This window comes from Bidens hawaiensis, unplaced genomic scaffold (assembly GCF_021521415.1).
Source record: "Bidens hawaiensis isolate Kalapana, Puna unplaced genomic scaffold, B.hawaiensis_p1.1 tig00059908_1, whole genome shotgun sequence".
NCBI classification, from domain to species: Eukaryota; Viridiplantae; Streptophyta; class Magnoliopsida; order Asterales; family Asteraceae; genus Bidens; species Bidens hawaiensis.
This window is the reverse complement of record NW_027500791.1, coordinates 9,370-31,817: the sequence shown is the minus strand read 5'-3', so window position 1 is coordinate 31,817 and position 22,448 is coordinate 9,370. Positions and strand designations below refer to the sequence as shown.

The window sequence follows — 22,448 nt, the reverse complement described above, 5'->3', positions numbered from 1 at the left end:
ACTAATAATAATAATAATAATAAAACGCAAACACAAACCAGACGATAATTTGTCATCCCCCCCACCACCCAACAAATCGCCCCAATGTCAGACGATAATTTGTCATCCCCCCCACCACCCAACAAATCGCCCCAATGTCACTTGGGGGAAGGGTGACGTTCACCAAATTTGTAGCCCCTTCTCGCCCCCATTGTCGCCCCACTACGGGCGTTAGCTGATGTTACATGTTGCCAACGGAAACTTAAGTAATTTAATAAGTGTTTTAAGTGTTTTTTAAGGTAAAAATTTTGTTATGTTTAAATTTTAAAATTTTGAAAAACTTGAACTTAGACAGGTATAAAGCTAGTGTTAGATCATTAACACTTCATAACTGTAATTTTATAACTAGGTTTTATCATACACATTATCAAAAAAAAAAAAAAAAAGCAGAATTATTTGTAGTAACTATATCATAAACATATTTCTTAAAAGTAGCCAGGTTTTCCCCACACATTATCAGAGCAATTTATCATCCATGATATTTAAGTCGGATAATTAACACCATTCACTTACACAACATGATACCTTATTCCAAAATCAAAACATTAACAGGTTTATCACATCACAATAACTTCAACATATCGACACATAAAGAACATAAGGCACGGCTTGGAATCTAATAGAGACGCCTGCAAATGGTGATACCATCACCCAACGGAGCCATAGAGATCTTCACGCGAGGGTCCGTTGCAAGTTCTTGGTTAAACTTCAAAACAAAAATTCGCCCGTGTTTTAATCTTTTTGGAACCGAATCCTCAGATTTAGCAACAGATCCATTCCAAAGTGTATTGTCATACACGATGATGCCATTCACTTTCACAAGTTTCATCACTTTCTCATGATAATTTAGATAGTTTTTTTGTCCGGGTCAACAAAAAAAAAGTCGAAGCTTCCTTTGTTATCATGCTAGAGAAAGAAGTTATATTATGAATGTAACTCTAAACCATCAAATTAGTTATAAGTTCCAAGTTCAATCGAGTTAGAATAAATGAACTATTGTAAATCCATATAGCAAACATATCAATAATCCACGTCTATATCATATTAAGAAAAATACCATACTTGGATACAAAATTAAAAATAATATATATTCATTTAACCAACCGCAAAAACCATGTACTTATCTTACTAGACTACATTAAATTTTAACTAATATCTAAGATTTAACTTTAAAAAGTATGATAATTAATAGTCTTTCCTCTAGATGCATGTTTATATACTAGGCGTAGCCGCGTATATGCATAAGCGAAGATAACATAAAAAATAGAATAGGGAGCGACAAATAGACCGTTTGTTTTCCTGTTTTATTAATTGTTTTGTTGAAGGACTGTATAGATGTGTTTATTCGGTTTTTGTATTTTCACATATAAAATTGGTTGATGTGGTCCAAAAATGAATATATCGAACAATTACAAGTTGTATATTGTTACTAACTCTACATATATGTATATATGCTTAGAAATAAAAAGGGATTGTATATATATATATATATTAGAGTTATATGAAACAAAAACAAGTACGATGTTACAAGGAAATCTTACATCTTCTAGGAGCTTATCAAGAGCCAAGATAGCCTCTGACTCGATGAAGTCGATCTTGTGCTCAGCTTTTTTAATCACCGGTCTACCCATTTCATAAAATTCTCGATTTTTATCTATTGCTACAATCTGTATGGAGTGAAACAATATATTCAGTTGTTGAAGAGGTAGATCCCCGCAAAGCCCAGTTGGACCCGCAACACACCTTAAAGAGGTACGTCTGCGCAAAGATCAACTGGTTCCGCATGACCCACCAGGCTCAGAGATGAAGACCTTACACGCAGTAAGCCAGCTGTTCCCGCAGGAAAGCCTCCCTTGGTACAGTACCCTGCCTGTTCCCGCAGCTGTGGGTACAAACCAAGAAGGAAAGCTACCCGCACTAACAGTAAAGCTACACGCATAAGGCACTAACTCTTATACTTCAGCAATGTCACCTGAATAAGGAATGAGCAGGGCGGAAATATTCCCGCCCAAAAGAGCCAGTCCGTACGCTTCCAGAAGATCTTTTGTACTATACTTAACAAGGTATGGACAAAAAGACAAGATCTGGTAAAAGCGACCCATGAACCAATCACAGGGTGACAGCTCACCGACAATAGTACGAGGAGGAGCACGCTCCAGTACAAAACGTCGCCATCAGCCGCTGCCTACCCACCAACTCCCATCATGGCACGAACATAGCCCGTAGTTGGTGGAAAAGGAATATTATACAGCTGGCCGTACCCGCTTGGAAACCTACCTTCAGCTATAAATACTCCAACACCTTGGAACGGTATGATCATCTCATATTATCTTATCTTCTCTAGCTATTTCTCTCAATATACACCTATATTCAGAGCAATCTAGTCTGATTCTCACGTCGGAGGGTGGTCACAAGGAGGAACCCCCCCTTCTCAGTGACGAGCTCACGGTGTCTGTTTTGCAGGTCGAGAAGAACAACCATCTTTGCCGGACCTAACCCTCGTGGGAAACATCTACTTAACCCTAAGATTATCCTTAATCTGCCGGGGTCATTTAGTGTTTCTTCATTGGCGTCATCCGTGCATTAAGCTAGAACTAATTCTTTTTTTTCTCAGTTTTTTCAAAACTTCTGGAAAGATGGTTAAGGTTACTCCGATGCCAAGGCCACCGAGTGACCAAGAAACTCCGGTAACCACAACCCCAGCTACTGGGGGGAACACCGGTGAATACACGATTTTTACGAACACTACCCCGGTTACCCAAGCCGGGGCAAGTGCAGTAAACAATCCTCCCCTGGGATTCATTGATACCCAGTTGGAGAAACAACAGACGAGGCTTCCTCGCCAGACACTAGATCAAGTTAAAGCTTGGGCGGAAGCACGTCAGAAAGAATTCCAAGCTAAGTTGGATGAACGTTTACGTTCACTCCAACAGGCCAATGACGAATTCGGAAGCACTCGACAACAGCTCAACATGAGCAACGATTGCGATTATTCGGATGATGATTGGGAAGAATCTGACAGTGACGCAAACCCTCGTCATAAGGCGAAAGGGAAGCGTAAAGAAGCAGACTTCCGCTCGAAAAGAAGTTTTGGAGAAACTTTCAAGCCAAAGAGCACGGGGGGAAACCCACGTGACTTCTTCAAAACTTTCAGACCAACTGTTGCAAATGCGGGAACGTCCAAGTTTGCAAGAGACATTGCGGAAGCAATCGCTCTAAAGAGTGCCAAACAGATGTCCAACATAGGCACTTACGATGTCGTATCTGACCCGGACGATCACTTGAACAGATTTATAGCGGGGGCAACCGTCAACAATTGGACGGAACCCACATGGTGCTACATGTTCCAAATGACGCTCGTCGGGGCTGCCAGAGCGTGGTTTGATCGTCTACCGGTCCACCACATCTATGATTGGGCAGACTTCCAGCACAAGTTCAGCCAGCACTTCAGTCAACAAAGAAAATATACTGAAGAGCAGTGGACGATCCTCAACTGCGTCAGAGAGGAAGACGAATCTTTGCTAGACTTCATCACTCGCTTCAACTCAAAGAAGCTAAGTCTGGGCACCATTAGTGAAGATCTTGTTTGCGCCGCTTTCATCCAGGGCGCTGAGTACCCAGAGCTCATCCGCAAGTTGATGGGTAAAGATGGCATGCCATCCACGTGGGATTCCATCATAACGGCAGCTAAACGCTTCGCCGAGACGGAGAAGCAACTGGGTAGAAATCTTCCCCAGAGCACAAACCTCTGCACGCAGAGAACAAGAGAAAATAACGTCCGTACCGCCCGACAAAATAAGAAGAGGAAGCTTGGTATTTGGTAGTCAAGGATAAACTTTGACACCTCATCCAGCTCTCGCCCTCTCTTAGGCGGAAGGGACAACACGCACTCGTCGAATCGGAGTCCCAGATGGACGCCACTCCCCAAAAGCGTCACCGAGATATTTGCCACCGAGAAACTCCCATGGCCAAAGGCTCCAATAATCCGACAGCGTCATAACGCTGATCAGAGCAAATCCTGTGACTTCCACGGGACCAAAGGCCACACCACCGAGGAATGCACATCTTTGAAGGATATCGTCGAAACATTCGTCAAAGATGGAAAACTCACGCACCTCGTGGCGTCAATCAAGAACGGAGGGAGGAATGACAATCGGTACAAGGGCAACGGACGAAAGCCCATCGACATCAGCATTCACATGGTTCATGGCAACGTCAGAGGAAGAAAACGACGAACAACAGAGCCAAGTGCGTGGAAGGAAGCTGAAGTGCGCTTCCCGCGTGTGCCAGGAGGACCCAACAAAGAAGGCCCCTTAGTCATCAAAAGCCAGCTGGGGCACTACATCACCTCCCGCACTCTTGCTGATAACGGCGCTTCGTCAATGGTCATGTATAGGCAGTTCTTCGACAAGCTAGATGACGAAGACAAAGAATGCCTAGAAACGGTTTACGCCTCGATGGAAGGGTTTGACGGCAGCACAAACACCCCCTTGGGTATCCTATCTTTCCTCGTCACTCTCACGGACGGGAAGTACTCCCGCACAGAAGACGTGGACTTCGTCGTAATGAGGAAGCCACACCACACATATGACATTCTCTTCGGGAGAGATCGGATGGCAAGATTTAATGCCGTGGTGTCTTCGGTCCATGGCATGATGGGATGGCCAACAGCTGGGGTGTCGCGATGATCACGGGTATTCCCCAAGTATGCATCGCATCTGTCTCATCTAAACCCAAACCAAAGATGGCTAAATCGACCATTACCGAGCCAGAAGAATGGGCCTTTAATGGCAAATACCCTGACCAGGCCGTTACCATTGGCCCAACAATCACTAATCCCACACGCACCTTACTCAAACGCTTATTGCAAAAAAATGCTGACATCTTCGCGTGGACACCAGCTGACATGACTGGTGTACCCCGAAGTAAGGCGGAGCATAAGCTCAAGTGTGACCCGGCTTTTACGCCGGTCATACAAAAGCGTCGCGTAATGGGTGTGGAACAGGCTAACGCGTCTAGAACCCAAGTCAAGGAACTCCTTGACGCAGGCATCGTACGCGTTAGTAAATATCAAACATGGGTTGCAAATCCCGTCATGGTACCGAAATCCAACAAACAATGACGCATGTGCATAGATTTTAAAGACCTAAACAAAGCATGCCCCAAGGATTGTTACCCGTTACCCAAAATTGACCTTAAGGTAGATTCGTTAGCACCGTTTCGCCTTAAATGCTTCCTTGATGCGTATAAGGGATACCATCAAATCCACATGGCCGTTGACGATCAGGGCAAAACCTCATTTCGGACGCCTGATGGCACATTTTGTTATCAATTGATGCCATTCGGACTTAAGAATGCCGGGTCCACATACCAACGCCTGATGGACAAAGAGTTTCATGCCCAAATTGGGAGGAACTTGGAAGTTTACATGGATGACTTGGTCATCAAGAGCCTTGAGCCAGAAGCGATGTTAAAAGACATCGAAGAAACTTTCAACACACTCAGAAAGATAAACATGAAGCTCAACCCGAGCAAGTGTTCTTTTGGGATGGAAGAAGGGAAGTTCTTAGGAGTCATCGTTACCAAAGATGGCTTCAGAGCGAACCCTGAAAAGGTCGAAGCCATTATGAAAATGGAATCACCCACTACCATCAAACAAGCTCAGACACTGAATGGACGACTAGTCGCACTTAACCGCTTTTTGGCAAACCATGCGGATAGGTCGTTCCCATTCGTGTCAACATTGAGAAATTGCTTAAAGAAAACGCACTTCCGCTGGACACCAGAAGCGGAAGCAGCTTTTCAAGAGATTCGGTCACGCTTGATCGAACTCCCAACACTCACAGCACCAGAAGTGGGGGAGGAATTAATTCTCTGCCTCTCCGCCACAGACAGAGCAACCGGGGCAGTCCTACTAGTAGAACGAAAAGGCATCCAGATGCCCATCTACTATGTAAGCCGCGTCTTAACGGACGTGGAAACCCGGTACTCTACCCTGGAAAAATTAGTCTTAGCACTTGTACAGGCTTCACGCAGGCTAAGACGATATTTCCAAGGTCACCCAATCACCATTCTCACCAACTTCAAACTTGCAAACGTTCTAGGCAAACCCGAGTTGTCGGGACGCCTAGCCAAATGGGCAATTGAGTTGGGGCAATACGCGATAAAGTACAAGCCAAGACCAGCCATAAAAGGCCAGGTTTTGGTCGACTTTATTGCGGAAGTCCCCGCATCGCGGGAAAAAGAGTGCCAGGAAGAGGCTCAACCCCCTCCAGCACAAGACATTAACGATGTCTGGCGACTCTATACTGATGGAGCAGCCAACAACGAAGGTTCAGGCGCAGGGTTGAAATTAATTAACCCAGCAGGCCAAGAATACACTTACGCTATTCGGCTTGATTTCCCAAGTACGAACAATGAAGCGGAGTACGAAGCATTCTTGGCCGGATTAAAAATTGCGCGTAAGATGGGAGTGAAAAACTTGGAAGCCCACGTGGACTCCATGCTAGTAGCCAACCAGATAAACGGGACATACACGGCCGTGAATGACATAATGGCCCTGTACCTTGCGCAAGCCAAATCCCTTATGCGCGATTTTAACGATTGCAAAGTTGTGCACATCAAACGAAGTGAAAACAAATCTGCGGATGCGTTAAGCAAGCTTGCATCATTAGCCTTCACCCACTTGGGAAAGGACATCCGCGTTGAACTTCTTGGAGCACCATCAGTCCCGCACAAGGAAATCTGTATCATCCAAACCGGCACGGAAACATGGATGACACCAATCATAAATTACCTTGCAGCGGGTATACTGCCAGAGTCGAAGGCACATGCAAGATTGATACGCTGTAAATCACTGAACTATCAACTTGTTGATGACATACTTTAAAGGCGTAACTTTCTTGGCCCACTCCTCAGATGCGTGGACGACCAAGATGCCGACTACCTCCTAAGGGAAGTACACGAAGGCATCTGTGGAGTACACGCAGGTCCACGCGCAGTTGTAGCTAAGCTAAACAACGCGGGATACTTTTGGCCGGGGATGCATACGGATGCGCTGGCCTACATCAGAAAATGTAGGTCCTGCCAGCTCTACGCACCCAACACGCATCGCTCGAAGAACGAACTTGTTCCAGTCACTTCTTCATGGCCATTTCAGAAGTGGGCCATCGATGTGACAGGCCCATTTCCCACATCAGCAGGGAACGTTCAGTTCCTAGTGGTAGCCATCGACTACTTCACCAAGTGGATAGAAGCAAAACCCCTAGCCCAAACAACCGCAAAACATATCAAAAAATTTATTTGGGAATTTATTATTTTTCGTTTTGGACTTCCACAGAATTTGGTGAGTGACAACGGCACCAACTTTGCTAACCAGAAGCTACAAAAGTGGCTGAAGGAACTTCAAATCACCCACACCTTTACCTCAGTGGCACACCCGCAGGGTAATGGTGAGGTGGAAAGAGCAAACAAGAGCATCGTTCACGGCATAAAGAAAAGACTCTTGGAACATAGATCCGGCTGGGTGGACGAAGTTCCACATGTCCTTTGGGCGAACAGAACGCTAAAAAAGTCAAGCACGGGCGAAACCCCGTTCAGCCTCACCTATGGCACTGAAGCCATGGTTCCAGTCGAGATCGGTTTACCCTCACCAAGAGTCATAACTCAACCAGAAGACAATGATGCGGAAAGACGGTTAGACCTTATGCTAACCGAAGAACGCAGAGACTTAGCCGCAGCGCGTGAAGAGAACTACAAGCGACAAATGCAAAAGTACTACAACACACGGGTAAAACTCTGCAACTTCAATGTCGGAGACTACATACTGCGTAACAACGAGGCTTCGAACCAAGAGCGCCCAGGAAAGCTGCCCCCAGTCTGGGAAGGGCCATACATTATTAAAGAAGTTTTGGGAAAGGGCGCATACCGGCTCGAAAGGCTCGATGGCACCCCCATCCCAAGAACATGGAATGGAGCTCAATTACGCAGATGTTACATGTAGATCAATTTCAAACTTGTAAAGAAAAGGCCTAGAGCCACATCTAATAGAAATGATTCTCCTTATCACATTGTGTTGATAGCCTTACCTTTATACTTATGAACTGACCACACTGATATGCCGGTATTCACCGCATAAATAAGTGAGGGAGGAAGTAAGTCGTTGCGTGTGGAAAGCGGCAAAACCCGCATAAACACAAAAACGGTAGACAATTTCTAAGGAAAAGATGAGGAAAACCTTCACGCAGGTCAGATATAGGTGAAGTTTGGTCATCCTACTAAGTGAAAGTGACGGTCCTACCCGCACAATCATGATAGAGGAAACTGAACATTAACCTATTATCAATCACGCGTCGAAAGGTTAACTTATTCAAAACATTTAGAAAATTGCTAAGTTAAACTAAAATATGCATGAGCAAATTATATAATGTTTACAAGGCAAGGCGTTAACAAAACATTTATATTCACAATAAAAGTTCAAACATTACAAAAATGGCTAGGTATCTACCCGCCTATAAAAATACAAATCTACCCTAACGGTTGGAAGGGATCTCAAGGTTCAAGCTTCGGGACCACTCCCTCCAAACCCACTTGAACCGCACCATCAGTTGGTTGTGGCGGTTCAAGGAAAGCTTTGAGAACAGCTAGCCCGTCATCAGCAGCAACAATTTCGTTCACCTTCTCCACAACCGGATGCGGGAAGGCAGCATACTGGTTCACAGCTTGGTCGTAGGCAGCTTCAGTGTCCACATCGTGTAGAGGAAAGTTGGAAGGCGGGATGCCTTTCTCAGCAAATCCTAGACCAAGCAGGAAACCAGTTTTCTCCCCATCCTCATGAGAAGCGTTGAGGGCTGCACTCATGGCATCATCATAAGATGTGTTCGAGAAAATCCGATGCACAACCTACAAATATATATATATATATATATATATATATATATATATATATATAACTTCTCTAAGTATAAAGAAAAGCGTAAAGCAAGGAAATTATGGAGCTACGCGTACCTGCGGCAACGCTTCTCGTAGAAGCCATTCCTTATTGATCAGAGCTTCTTGAAGGGTAGCATGAGCTTGATCGTGGGCGCGTTCGGCTTCATTCTTGCTGAGGTTGGCAAGCAACACATCCTTGACAGCAGCCTCTACAACGCCCTTAAGCTTGCGCTCAGTGCGATCAAGCATACCCTTATGATCCAATAGCTCTTGTAGCTTCTTGGCATCTTCTAAAGCCAAAGCATCATGAGCCTGCTGAAGCTTCTCTAGTTTGGCTTTAAGCTCTTCGTTCTCAGCGCGCAGAGGCTCAGCAACGGCTTCAGCTTTGGTGGCCCTCTCGGTCGCATTACGCGCAGTTTCCTTGGCCAACCTAAGCTGTTCGTTAACAGCTTGGGTAGCCTTGGAACGGGCCTCATGCCTGGCCTGGATCTCGACCTCAAGGTCCTTGAAGGCATTCTCCTTCTCCGCAGCGGTGGCAGCAAGCCTCTTATTCTCCTCCCGCAATGCCCGCGCCTGAGCCACTTCCAGGCTACGCGCAGTCTTTAACTTGTCGTTTTCACGACAAAGTAACTCGACACGCGGCCGCATCCGGGCAAGGAGGATTCGGAGCTCATTAGACAGCCTGCCCTCTTGGTAGCTAGCCATTGCCTCCCCCAACGCACCGTTTGGGGCGGCATGGCGCACCCAGTCGACGCAGTCCGCAGCCGTTCGAAGGGTCGTTCCCCGACGGATATTCCACCGTGGAGCATACACCTCATTGGAATCCGAAACTGCAAAAACAAAAAACAGTTAGGAAAAAAATGATAAAAATGGATAATAGGCTAAAATAACCCCACGCACCTGTAGGGTCGGTAACAGGCCGGTAGCCGCCAAACCCATCACCCGAACCTAGAGGAGGTCAAGGAGATGGGAAGGAGGCAAAGATTGGACCCCCTCAACAGAGGTAAGTCTAGAGGTCCCAACCCCAAACATACCTGAAGAACCGGCCATGGACGAGGTATTCGCTGACGCCGGAGGAGGCATGGTAGAAGCCACCGTGGTAGAGACCATCGGAGGTGAACTCATTGGAGATGAACTCACAACCGTGGTCGCCGCTGCGGATGAGCTCGCGGTAAAAGTCACCGCCGGTCCAGTGAAAGATATAGTAAAGATAGCACTGACGACCGGCGGAGATGACGTCATAACTGGAACAGTTGCTTCAACAGAATGAGCAACTGAACCAGCACCAGAAACAGGCGCAGCCGCCTGGGTCATCGCCTCGGATAGGTTAACCAAACCTATCGTCGTGGGTCCTGAACTGCTTCCTCCCGCACCGCTCTGGAAAGCGGATACGTCCACTCCTGCATGAAGACAACAAAAGATTAAAAACAATGGCGGAAGGATATGCGGAAAAGGTAAACAAAAATTATACTTACGGGTTTTCTTAATCTTGAAAGACCTGACGGGCGGAGACGAACCCGATGGAAGTGGCCTCTTCACGCCAGTCACTGTCGCAACGCTTGGTTGCTCGGTGACAGCCGTCTCAACCTCCGGGACAGTGGTCTCGCCACCGCCAAGGTTCCCTGCCGCCTCTTCAATTTCAGTCTCGGAATCAGACTGATTCCCCAGGTCGACGATGGAGGTAACCTTCGCCTTGCCCTTCACGCCAGCAACTTTCTTCTTCCTCACAAAGAAAGGCCCATCTGCGGATCCCTCATCAGAAGATGACAAAATCAGAGGAATTCCAGCAGAAGTTTGAGCATGAAGAGGACGAGGATTAAAAAACTCCTTACCTGGCCGGGTGGCACTCAAAATTTCGTGGCCCGGCGGGTAGACTTTTACGAATCTATCCGCCGTTTGCTCCAGAATGGGCAACTCGTTCTCATCGAGATCACGAGTACCCAACCGTGCGGGACCACCAGTCTCCCGCGGATGAAGGAGCGATTGTAAGTCGTTCCCCTCTGAAATAAAAAAAAAGATAAATGTTAGTAGAAAAACCCTAAATCAACACAAAAGACGAAGCATACCGTAAGGAGTATAGTTCAAACCGTATTCAAGGACGATGGGTATTTGCGGCGTCTCAGACCCGGCATCCTTCCATACGCGGCTCATCCCGAGCATCACCATCCCAGACTCCGTGAAGCGATAAACCGGAGTCTGGATCTGGGAGATCTTAGCGAACCATTCCGTCTCCTGGTAATTGGAGGCGTGAAGGTTGGGGAGTGCCCTCCCGTTCTTGAACGTCATCGCGATGGGGACGATGCGAGCGGAGATATAGAAAAACTCCCGCTTCCAAGAACGAAGACTGCGCTCAGTAGCGCAGATCTTCAACCCCTTGATCCGAGTAACCAAGGTATACCAGCCCTGGATGCACCTCCAGGGTTAGAAGGTCATCAGGCGGTCGACGCGGGGCTCGATGCCCAGAATGCAGCACACCCATTCAAAATGGCGAACCTTAGCAATCGCCATCGGGTGCACCTCCGTCAAGTGTACACCGTGTTTCTCCAAAACATGGTATACGAACTTCGTTAATGGGAATATGAGATTCCCATATATGAAAAACGAGGCGTAAACCCCTATCTTGCCCTTAGGGGCATCATACACCGTCTGGTGGGGCTCCGGAAACTCAGGCTCATAAGGCTCGAGCATGAAGTTCTTGACGATATAGTGGTATAAATCGACAGAAAGAGTACACTGGCACTCGCCAGCAGTACTCTTATCGTCCTTATCAGACGTGGACGTCGAGTTCTCGAGGTATACATCGGACTCCTCGACGTTTACCTCGGGATCATGAGTAGAAGAAGACATTGTGTAAGTGTTAAAGAAAGCGGTTTCAGAAGAATGCTCGCCGGAAAAGATGAGTATTCACCGGAAATCGCTTAAAAGGGAAAGAAGAGTGAAGTGAAGGTATGGGATGAGATGCACCCTCTACCCCCTTATATACTCATCGCAATGAATGCGATGAATTTAATGCGGAGGAGAGAGAGAGCGCAGGTGCAATGAAACGGCGACACGTGTGGATAAAGCAAGCTGGAAACAGATGTCAGAATGGCGCGTGACATGAAACTCGCGCCCACGCGCCTGAAAAAGCGTCCTGATTGACCACATGCTGTCACGTCGTCATAACTTCCTGCACGTCCTGAAACCGTCAGAAGACGCCAACGTCCCTTCAGCCGTTTGGACTGTCCTTATCCTTTCACCAACTCTTCGAATTTCAGAAAGATTCAAAAAAGATTCAAAAATAAGAGGGAATATACCCCCTTACCTTGGAGAACAAGAAACCATAAGACAAGTGCGGGTACAGTGTTAAGGCGAAACCCTTCACATACTTAGCACTTGCAGGGAATTGAAGCCAAGATACCTTGGAAAACAAGGAACCGTAAGACAAGTGCGGGTACAGTGTCAAGGCGAAACCCTTCACATACTCAGCACTTGCAGGGAATTGAACCCAAGAAGGATCTTATGGGCCATGCTTGCGGAAAGAGAAATAACACCTCCGCAGGGCGGGAACGTTGAGAACTAGATTGTTTGAAGCTTCAAGGTGGAATTGGTGGTTTAACATAACTGATCACTATGTCCAAAACTACCAAAACCTCGTGAAGAATCTATACAAGTGAAACTCAACGCTCCCGACTTGCGAAGAGGTTAAACACCTACCCGCATCATAACCAAAGATCAGGCAGAAAAGTCGGGAATTTCTGCAAGTGACATTAGGAAAACTGCGGGAAGAATCCCCACGGAAAACCTTAAAAAACAAAAACCCCTCTTTAAAACCCCTTGCTTAAAGTCCAAAAGTTCACCTCACTTATTAACAATTCATGAGAAGAACAATGGACTGGGGGAACTTGAAGAGGTAGGTCCCCGCAAAGCCCAGTTGGACCCGCAACACACCTTAAAGAGGTACGTCTGCGCAAAGATCAACTGGTTCCGCAGGACCCACCAGGCTCAGAGATGATGACCTTACACGCAGTAAGCCAGCTGTTCCCGCAGGAAAGCCTCCCTTGGTACAGTACCCTGCCTGTTCCCGCAGCTGTTGGTACAAACCAAGAAGGAAGTCTACCCGCACTAACAGTAAAGCTACACGCATAAGGCACTAACTCTTATACTTTAGCAATGTCACCTGAAGAAGGAATGAGCAGGGCGGGAATATTTCCGCCCAAAAGAGCCAGTCCGTACGCTTCCAGAAGATCTTTTGTACTATACCTACCAAGGTATGGACAAAAAGACAAGATCTGGTAAAAGCGACCCATGAACCAATCACAGGGTGACAGCTCACCGACAATAGTACGAGGAGGAGCACGCTCTAGTACAAAACCTCGCCATCAGCCGCTGCCTACCCACCAACTCCCATCGTGGCACGAACATAGCCCGTAGTTGGTGGAAAATGAATATTATACAGCTGGCCGTACCTGCTTGGAAACCTACATTCGGCTATAAATACTCCAACACCTTGGAACGGTATGATCATCTCATATTATCTTATCTTCTCTAGCTATTTCTCTCAATATACACTTATATTTAGAGCAATCTAGTCTGATTCTTACGCCGGAGGGTGGTCACAAGGAGGAACCCCCCCTTCTCAGTGACGAGCTCACGGTGTCTGTTTTGCAGGTCGAGAAGAACAACCATCTTTGCCGGACCTAACCCTCGTGGGAAACATCTACTTAACCCTAAGATTATCCTTAATCTGTCGGGGTCATTTAGTGTTTCTTCAGTTGTCATAGACTCATAGTGAATAAATAATAAGATACCAACTGTTCAAAAAAACAGAAAATACTAATGTGGGTTAGATAACGTGTAAAAACAACTTGTTGTAAGGATATCTTGAATGTTACGTGCGTTCATAATTGTCAAGTTATCTGTCACATAATATCCTTACAAATTTTTAAAAACCTCGTCAACTTCATCTCTACCCCTATAAACATTTTTACACTCTTTAATTTCCACATCATTACCTTTTCGTTACACAATTTTTATATAAAAGTTTTTTTTTTTACTTTGGCCCACATTTTCACAAGAATCAAGACAAACACATACACTTGTGTAGTGACACTTCCCTTAAAGGCTTATATAGATTGATACCCTCTAATGATAAGGAAATCTAAGGAACCTCTTAAGGATTTATCTTCGAAGAGCCTGTTAGAAACAGTCTAATATATTATTTTGTCTAGGTGTTTTTTTAGTAACTAAAATGGTGTATTAGGTTTAGCAATTTTAACAATAGTGTATTACTTTTAACATATTTTTTATTATGGGCTATCATTTTTATAAAAGGAATATTAGTGCAATAACAACTTTTACTTTTACACATTTTAAGAGATTTAAAAGTTAACATATAACGTTATCCTTACAACATAAAACAAGACTAAATTGTCACTAACCTTGCCATCTTCAGGAATCGCAAGTGCGGTTAGCAGCAATGAATAACCCGTATAAACCCCGATCTCTAAGGTCCTTTTCGCACCCGTAAGTTTCAATAGCATCTCAATCATCTGGCCCGAATCTGGTGATGTACCCATGAAAAACCTGAAAATCAAGAACCCGTGCAATAAATTAAAACAATATTATTTATATAATTAACTTTTTTGGAAAATGATGAAACCAACAAATGATGAGAAGCGGAAAGAGCTCTGATCTCCTTCAACGGCTCAGGTTCCTAAGGGTATACACTAGTCTCCAGGATGTACTGGACAAAAACAATCAATCAATCATATCTAGTGAAATACACCAATAACAAAGTTATAAGTAGGGTCTGGGAAAGGTGGGATGTAGGCATACCGTACCTCTATCCAATGGGATAAAGATGTGGCTTTCGAATAAACCCTGAGCTCTAAAAAACCATATGTATGAGAGAATATAAGAGAAAATTAAAGTTCTAACAGTAATTTAATTATAACTAATATAATTAATAACATATAATTAATAACTGTACGCAGTAAAATTAATAATAATAATAATAATACATAAATAATTAGAATATATGATATATGAAAAGAAAATAACATAAGATTGAAACAAGTGTTGATAGGAAGTAGCTGGCCTAGTGAGCAATGTGCAAACTAATTAATTAAACTTCATATAGTTCATCGTTTTGCAACAAGCTTTTGTGTAACTCTGCCATTTTTCTTGTATTTGCGAGATCGAGATAGTGTGATTTATGAAGCTTTGGAGATATATATACACACACATGAGAGGACCGGTCACAGATGACAATTGTGACACCTACTTCTCTTTCAATGTGAGGTGTGAACAATCTTCATGACACTTGTCATGAGTTCAAAGTTTTTAATTATTTATATAATTATATATTTCAATTTCATAATATTTAATACGAACATAACATTAAAAAAATAATTTACAATATGTTCTTGGGAAAGTTAACGTGCAAATTAATTAACGTATTAAATGTGAGAATTAAGTAACGCAATTATATTTACAAGTAGTGTAATTATACTACACTATGTTGTATATACAACTACGCTACTTGGTTCTCGAAGTAAGCATGTCAATTTAATTTTTATTTGATCCAAACACTATGTTACCTATATAAAGTTATATAAAACTACATGTGGATAAGAATCAATAAATATATATATATACCAATAAACAAACTCGAATTTTAGAAATAAAGCTCGAAGCAAATCCAACTTAAGCCAGTGTGTTAGACTAGCTTGGCTTAGAGTTGATCAAAAAAACCGGTTCCTGGAACCAAACCGGTGGACCCGAACCGGAACCGAACCGGTTCCTACCCATTTTTGGTAGGAACCGGACCCTATCTGATTCAACCCGATGATCCGTGACCGGTTCTTGCGTTTCTGAGTGGGGGCGGGTAGGAACCGGAACCGAACCGGAACCGGTTCCTAACCGGTTCCATCCGGAACCGGTTAGGAACCGGTTCTAGCCGTTGGATCGATTAAACCGTTGGAAATCGTTTTTTTGGCCGTTTTTTGACCGTTGGGGTCAAAAATAGCCGTTTTTTGGCTCCCCCAAGCACCCCACTACTAGTATAAATAGGTATTTGGTGTCATGGGTTCATCACAACACTCAAAACGCAAACCCGAACGCAAAGAAATACAAAAAAACGCTATTACAACGTTTTGAGTTCTCTAATCTCTTGTTTTCTCTTCTTCTATATTCATATTTGTTGTTATGGCTGCCTCACAATCATCGGTTGGTCAAGGTTCCAACGCCGAACCAAGTTTCGTTCGTATTGTGCCTCATAATCGTAATCAAGAGATTTGGTGCAATTGGGATTTGGTTGAATTGAGTGACCATTCATTGAAGGCTCGGTGCAAGTTTTGTGGGGTTTATTTAAACCCACTTTCGAATTCAAATTTGAAGAAACACATCGAAAAACCGTATTGCAAGGCGTTGAAAAAGAACGTCGATTCGCAACAAACGCAAATGGATAGTGAAGGCGGAATATTTACATACCAAATTGATCGAGTTCAAGATCGTATGGCGAAGTTTGTGATTCAAGAAGCTTTGCCGTTTAGCCACTTCGACAACCCTCGCTTAACCGCTATGATTCGAGATACGCTTCAACCACAATACACTCACGTAAGTCTTCATACTCTTAAACGTTATTGTTTAAAATTGTGGAAGAAGGCCAAAGAGGTACTAATTGCATATTTTGAAAATATAAATACGGGAATAAACTTAACTAGTGATGTTTGGTCGGCTCCACATGGTCTACCCGAATCTTATCTTTGTGTCACCGCTCATTGGGTAGACCCGTCATCGTGGGAAATGATGAAACGCACCATTGCTTTCGAACTCTTTGAGTATCCACATACGGAAGATAATTTGTTTGAAATTTTAGATTATGTTATAAAAACTTATAAACTAGAAAATAAAATATTTTCAATGGCATTTGATAACGCGTCGAATAATACATCGGCGGTTGATAAATTAAAATTAAAATATACGCCGATTTGCAATGGTGTATTTTTTCACTCAAGGTGTGTTGCACATATCATTAATTTAATCGTGCAAGACGGACTTGCTTCGGATGAGGTTACATCGGTTATAAACGATTTTAGACTAATGCTACATGAAGTTTTTAAGAAAAGTAAAAAAAAACAAATGGATTATTGAAAATTTTGTAAAGATACGGGAAGAAAAGCTTTGGGAGCTAATTGGGATGTACCTCATCGATGGAATTCCACTTGCACAATGTTTCAAAGTGCTTTGGAACAAAGAGAAACTTTACAAATGTTTCATTCTAGTCTTGTCGAGAATGATTTGGCAATCCCCTTTTCAAATGAGAAATGGGAAATTATCAATGACTTATCGACTTTTCTTAAAGTTTTTAAAACATCAACTACGAAACTATCGGGAACGTATTATCCGACAAGTCCCTTGGTTCTTTCGGAGTTATTTTTAATGGTTAACAATCTTAAAGAATTTTAAAATAAAAGTCCAATGTTTTCAAACATCATATTACTAATGAAGTTTAAATTAAAAAAATACTTTCTTGAATTGCCACCGGTTTTTACTTGCGCCGCTGCTTTAAACCCAATGTTAAATGTTACGGGGGTTGAATGTGTGATAGACGAAATTTTTTCAGCCTTAGATATGCATGAAATTGACCAAACTTTTCAACAGAGGCAAAAAATTATTTTAACTTGAATTTTAAATTTATGTATGACTTTTATTTAAATAAATATGGGTCAAACATACACATGCCTATGTCGGGGGGGTCTTCATCAAGTTCAAGTGCTACTAGAGTACGAGATCCCATGATTAGCCTTATGAACACCGTTCGCAACGTAACGGCTAAAAAACAAAGGGGTAACACCCCTTCAAGCGAACTAGGAAGGTATAGTGCAAATGATTACTCTACCGGTTTATCCGAAGAGGAATATGGCACTTTTGATGTTTTGGCTTGGTGGAAGGTAAAGGAAACCGAGTTTCCGATTCTTGCCACCATGGCCCGTGATTTACTAACCGTCCAAGCTTCTACGGTAGCTTCGGAATCCGCTTTTTCTCTTAGTGGCAGGGTAATATCGGTGAGAAGAACAAGACTAAATTCGGAGTCGGTGGAGATGTGCATTTGCTTAAAGGATCACTTGGACTCAATCGATCGTATTCAACACGTAACCCCTCTCGAAGATGAAACACCACTTGATGTTCGAGTGCACGACGAACAAGAAGGCATTTCTACAAGTAATTCCGAGGAAGAAGTCGCCGCTCAATAATTACGACGAACAAGAAGGCTTTTCTAGAAATAATATGTCACAACTTTATATTTATAAGTTTAATGTTTTGTTAGTTTGTTTTTGAAGATTTTAAACATGTAACCTTTTTTTTTTGAACTTCTTAAAGTAAATAAAATGAATTTTATGTTAATTGTTTTGTTTATTTTTCATGCTATACAAATACGAATCGTAGTTTAGAATCCAAATCGCAAACGAAAAACGAAAAAAAAAAAAAAAATTTTACACTGTAACCGGTTGGAACCGGTTACAGTGTAGGAACCGGTTTAGGAACCGGTAAGAACCGGTTAGATAGGTTAGGGGTCTGAGGGTGGGAGAACCGGTTCGGTTCCCTAACCGGTTCGAGCCTGGAACCGGTTTAAAAGGGGGTTTTGAATATAGGAACCGGTTAGGAACCGGTTCCGGTTCCTAGTCCCAAACCGTTTTGAACATCTCTAGCTTGGCTCGGTTTGTTTACACGTCTATTACAGGTTGGTATAGGATGCGTATGTAGGGGTCATGGACAAAAGACCAATGATCGCTCGATGTGAGGCGTCGATTTTTAGGGCAAGGTTCATGAGGGTATTATAAACATTCAAAATTCATAATTTATATTAATATTATGATCTCGATTACTCTATAAATCAAGTTGATATTTTATCTCGATTACTTAACGTAGCACCTGGGATAATAATTTAAAGAATTAATAAGAAAACTTCACATTCAAAAGTGGAGGTGTCGGTTTCTTGTATCGTATGGATGATAAAAATAACTAAGATGTCTTGACGCATATTATTGTTATCGAAAACAATGGATGACATTCAAATGAATCAAATATATGATGATAGAAATGTTTTTTTTTGTTTCGATAGAAAAAAAAATATCTATGTAAGCAATTTGGGTTGCACTATATAATGTATTTCGGGTTATTCATGTTAACTTGAAACCCTTTTCTTTTTCTTTTTTTCAAAAGTAAACCCAATACCCAACTCTAATTATACTTCGGGTTTATCGGGTTAACCAAGTTTACCCTATTAAGGATTTTCGACCCTCTTAATCCGGTCTTAATGAGCTTATTCAGATTATGATAGGTTAATCAGGTTGGGGTGTTATAGACACCCTACACTGGCTACACACGACACTAACTAAAATATGCTTTTGATGTTAAAAATATACACAGTTTGGTGCAATTAAAAGTCACCGCAAGAAAAATGCGTGAATTAACAAAAAATGTCTACCTTTTTTTTGAACGGCCAACTAAGTAACGTCGGGTATCCCGCACGCGGCCCCATTGGCTAAAGGTAGCCCAAGCCGGCCACTAGTCCGGACGGACGGAGCCCCTAGCGGTCCACCTGTTGAGGGATTCACCGGATAAAAGCCGACCCCCACGCCCGCCAAACGGCACGACAGCGAGAAGCCGGTAAAACCGGGTGAGATGAGGACTCGAACCCTGCCAAGTCAGGGTCATCCCTCATATCTCCCATATAAGTTGGTTGTAGTGAGATTTGATCCCCTACATCTCACTTGTAAAATAAGTGCTCTACCATTGAGCCACAACCAACCTACAAAAAATGTGTACCTAAATGTATATGAAGTATCACAGTTATTAAGTAACAAAAATGTCTACCGAACTTTAAAATGATTGGATAATTTCATATTGCAACGATATGCTCTTTATTAATATTATTATAGTAACACCTATTATTTAAGTGACAATAACACTTATGTTTGATAAAAATGAATAATGTTTTCTTTAAACATCATTATACTTCGGGCATAAATCTAAGCATTATTTTTATATTTATATATAACAATTACAAACTGTGGTGCCGCTAGGTGTCTATTTGGGCCACTTGGCGGCACCGTATTAGTCATTGAATTTTGTTTATATTTTTGTTTTAGTTTCGATACCGTGACAAACATAACGGAAACCGAACGATTGCGTAGACTCACTGCGTTTTGTTTTAATTTCGGTACCATAACCAATGTGACGGAAATCAACGGAATTTGCGTAGACTCACCGCCTCAACTTCTGGGATCGGCAATGCTTGGATCTTCCCAATGCCCGAGTGTTACCGACTGACTCCACACAATTGTTTCACCTCAAATTTTATATGTTTTTGTTTTATTTTCGGTTTTTAATTCCGGTATCATAACACACTTAACCGAAACCGACCGAATTTGCGTCGACTTACTGCCTCAACGCTCGGGGCCGACAACGTTTGGGTTTATCGTCGCTCGGGTTTTAGCAACCTGACCGGCGCAACACACCGGGTTTAACACTAGTTAATATATATATATATATTAAAAAGCAGATTTCGGTTGTGAGAGGCTTTTTACTATTCAATTTAGTGTATAACTTTTGTACTACTTTACGACTCCATGTATGTACCATTCATTGCTGCATATACTTTGTTAGGTAAGTAATCTAAATTCCACGTGCCTTTTATTTTCAATTTTACCTTTCTGTTTTCTACTGCTCTCTTTGATTAGCTTATGTAATTTCCAAACACCTACATGACCATTCATTGCCTAACCCTTTTTGTGCCTAAAACGTCCCCACAACTACGGGTGGGGCGTTTTCCTTTAATGTTGGTTCTTGTGACGAAGTTTGGGAAGAGATTTTGGTCTATAGGCCAGTCACATCCTTTTTTGAAAAAAAAATGTTTGTTAATTGATTTAAACATTATGTAATTATTTCATAACTGTGTGATGATGACGTGCCGTGATTTTTTCACTTTCACTAAGCGTTGCTAGTAACTTTTAAAGTTACTACAAATTTTTTAATAACATGAGTTTTATTGTCACTTAAATAGTGTTCCTCAAAGGTGTCACGATGATGACATAAATAAAGGACATATTGTTACAATATTATATAGTTACTTAAAAGTTAATTATATGTATAATATTTCATATTGCTACAATTTTTTTAATAACATGAGTTTTATCAATTTTTTTAAAACCGGTTTCGGTTCCAAACTGGTTCTGGTACCCTTTTCTTGTACACCTCTACCAATGACTAGTGAGGCTGTAATCATGGGCGAATACCACTATGTGAATTAGGCAGCACTTTGGTAGTTTGGTTAAGCAACTATTGGACTATTGGGCTATGACTCAACATTGTCAAATTTAATTTGCTTATTTGCTTATGGGCCAGTTCCGAACACTTACCGGACCTATCCATTTTTTTCAACTAGAGGTGCACAAAATATCCCGGTGTACTCAACCCTAAATCGGTTCCAACTCGTACATGACCCGCGGGTACGACCTGATTTTGGATTTCTCCCCATGCCTATACCCGGAACCGGTTCCATCATTACCGGGCCAAAATCCAACCCGACCCAACCTGAAACCCGAAAATAGTGGTCAAATATAGCCATTTTAGGCCCAAAAGCCTAACATAAGGGGAACAAAAGGAATTGGACTTGTCTAGTTGTAACTTGTAAACCACCCACCAGAGGTCCAGAGTCCCAAGGTGACAGGAAAGTCTAATCATTGACAACCTACGCAATTACTGAAGAAACACCGATTAGTTCAGTGCATTTAATGTAATAACACTCTCCCATACGACACCACCACTTAATCCAAGGAAGCCAACACGTTTCTAACGCTAACAATATTTATTGTAAAACAATATATGACATATATAAAATAAAATTAGCAAATGATTAAGAAATAATTCCAGCCGGTCGGACCGGTCCCGATGACCCGGTGGGCCAACCTGTAAAACCCATTTTTCATTAAATCTAAAATGAAATATGCATGCTGGGATTTGAACTTGCGTCTCTCCGAGATAGAAACTTTAATAATTATTCATGAGCCAACCAACCAGGTTTCGTTGATATCTTTATTGATCAAACATAAATCATATACATTCAAAAATCAATGTATAAAACATAATAAACATTAACGTTTGTTATTATTATTAATTTTGGTTATTATTATTTTTTATGTATATGAGTTATATATATAAATAAAAATATATTTAAATTATTTATAACATCATCCGGGTAAAACATCAGTCCGCCCTCCCGGGTTAGTCCGACTTTTGACCCGGTAAAGCTTACAGATCAACGTCCGGCCGTGTGTTAAAACATTAGGTGAAAGTGTGAAACCAATATACACTTTATGAGGTAAAAACGAACCCTACTACTCGCATGACTATAAACTAACATATATATTTTTCACTTTTTAGTTAAACCGGTCAAATGAAGTTTACAAGTTACAACTTACCAGAGTGAT

The 22,448-nt window shown here is 42.4% G+C and overlaps 1 pseudogene across 1 annotated transcript; it reads right to left on the bottom strand.

Annotated features, from left to right (window-relative positions):
• Positions 1-486: 486 nt before the first annotated feature.
• On the bottom strand, positions 487-15,142 carry LOC143602836 (caffeoyl-CoA O-methyltransferase 3-like; annotated as a pseudogene). The gene is made up of 5 exons (XR_013147927.1): positions 15,083-15,142; positions 14,616-14,695; positions 14,391-14,535; positions 1,581-1,706; positions 487-945 (listed from the first exon to the last, which is right to left on the bottom strand). The product of XR_013147927.1 is annotated as a caffeoyl-CoA O-methyltransferase 3-like (transcript).
• Between the last annotated feature and the right edge of the window lie 7,306 nt (positions 15,143-22,448).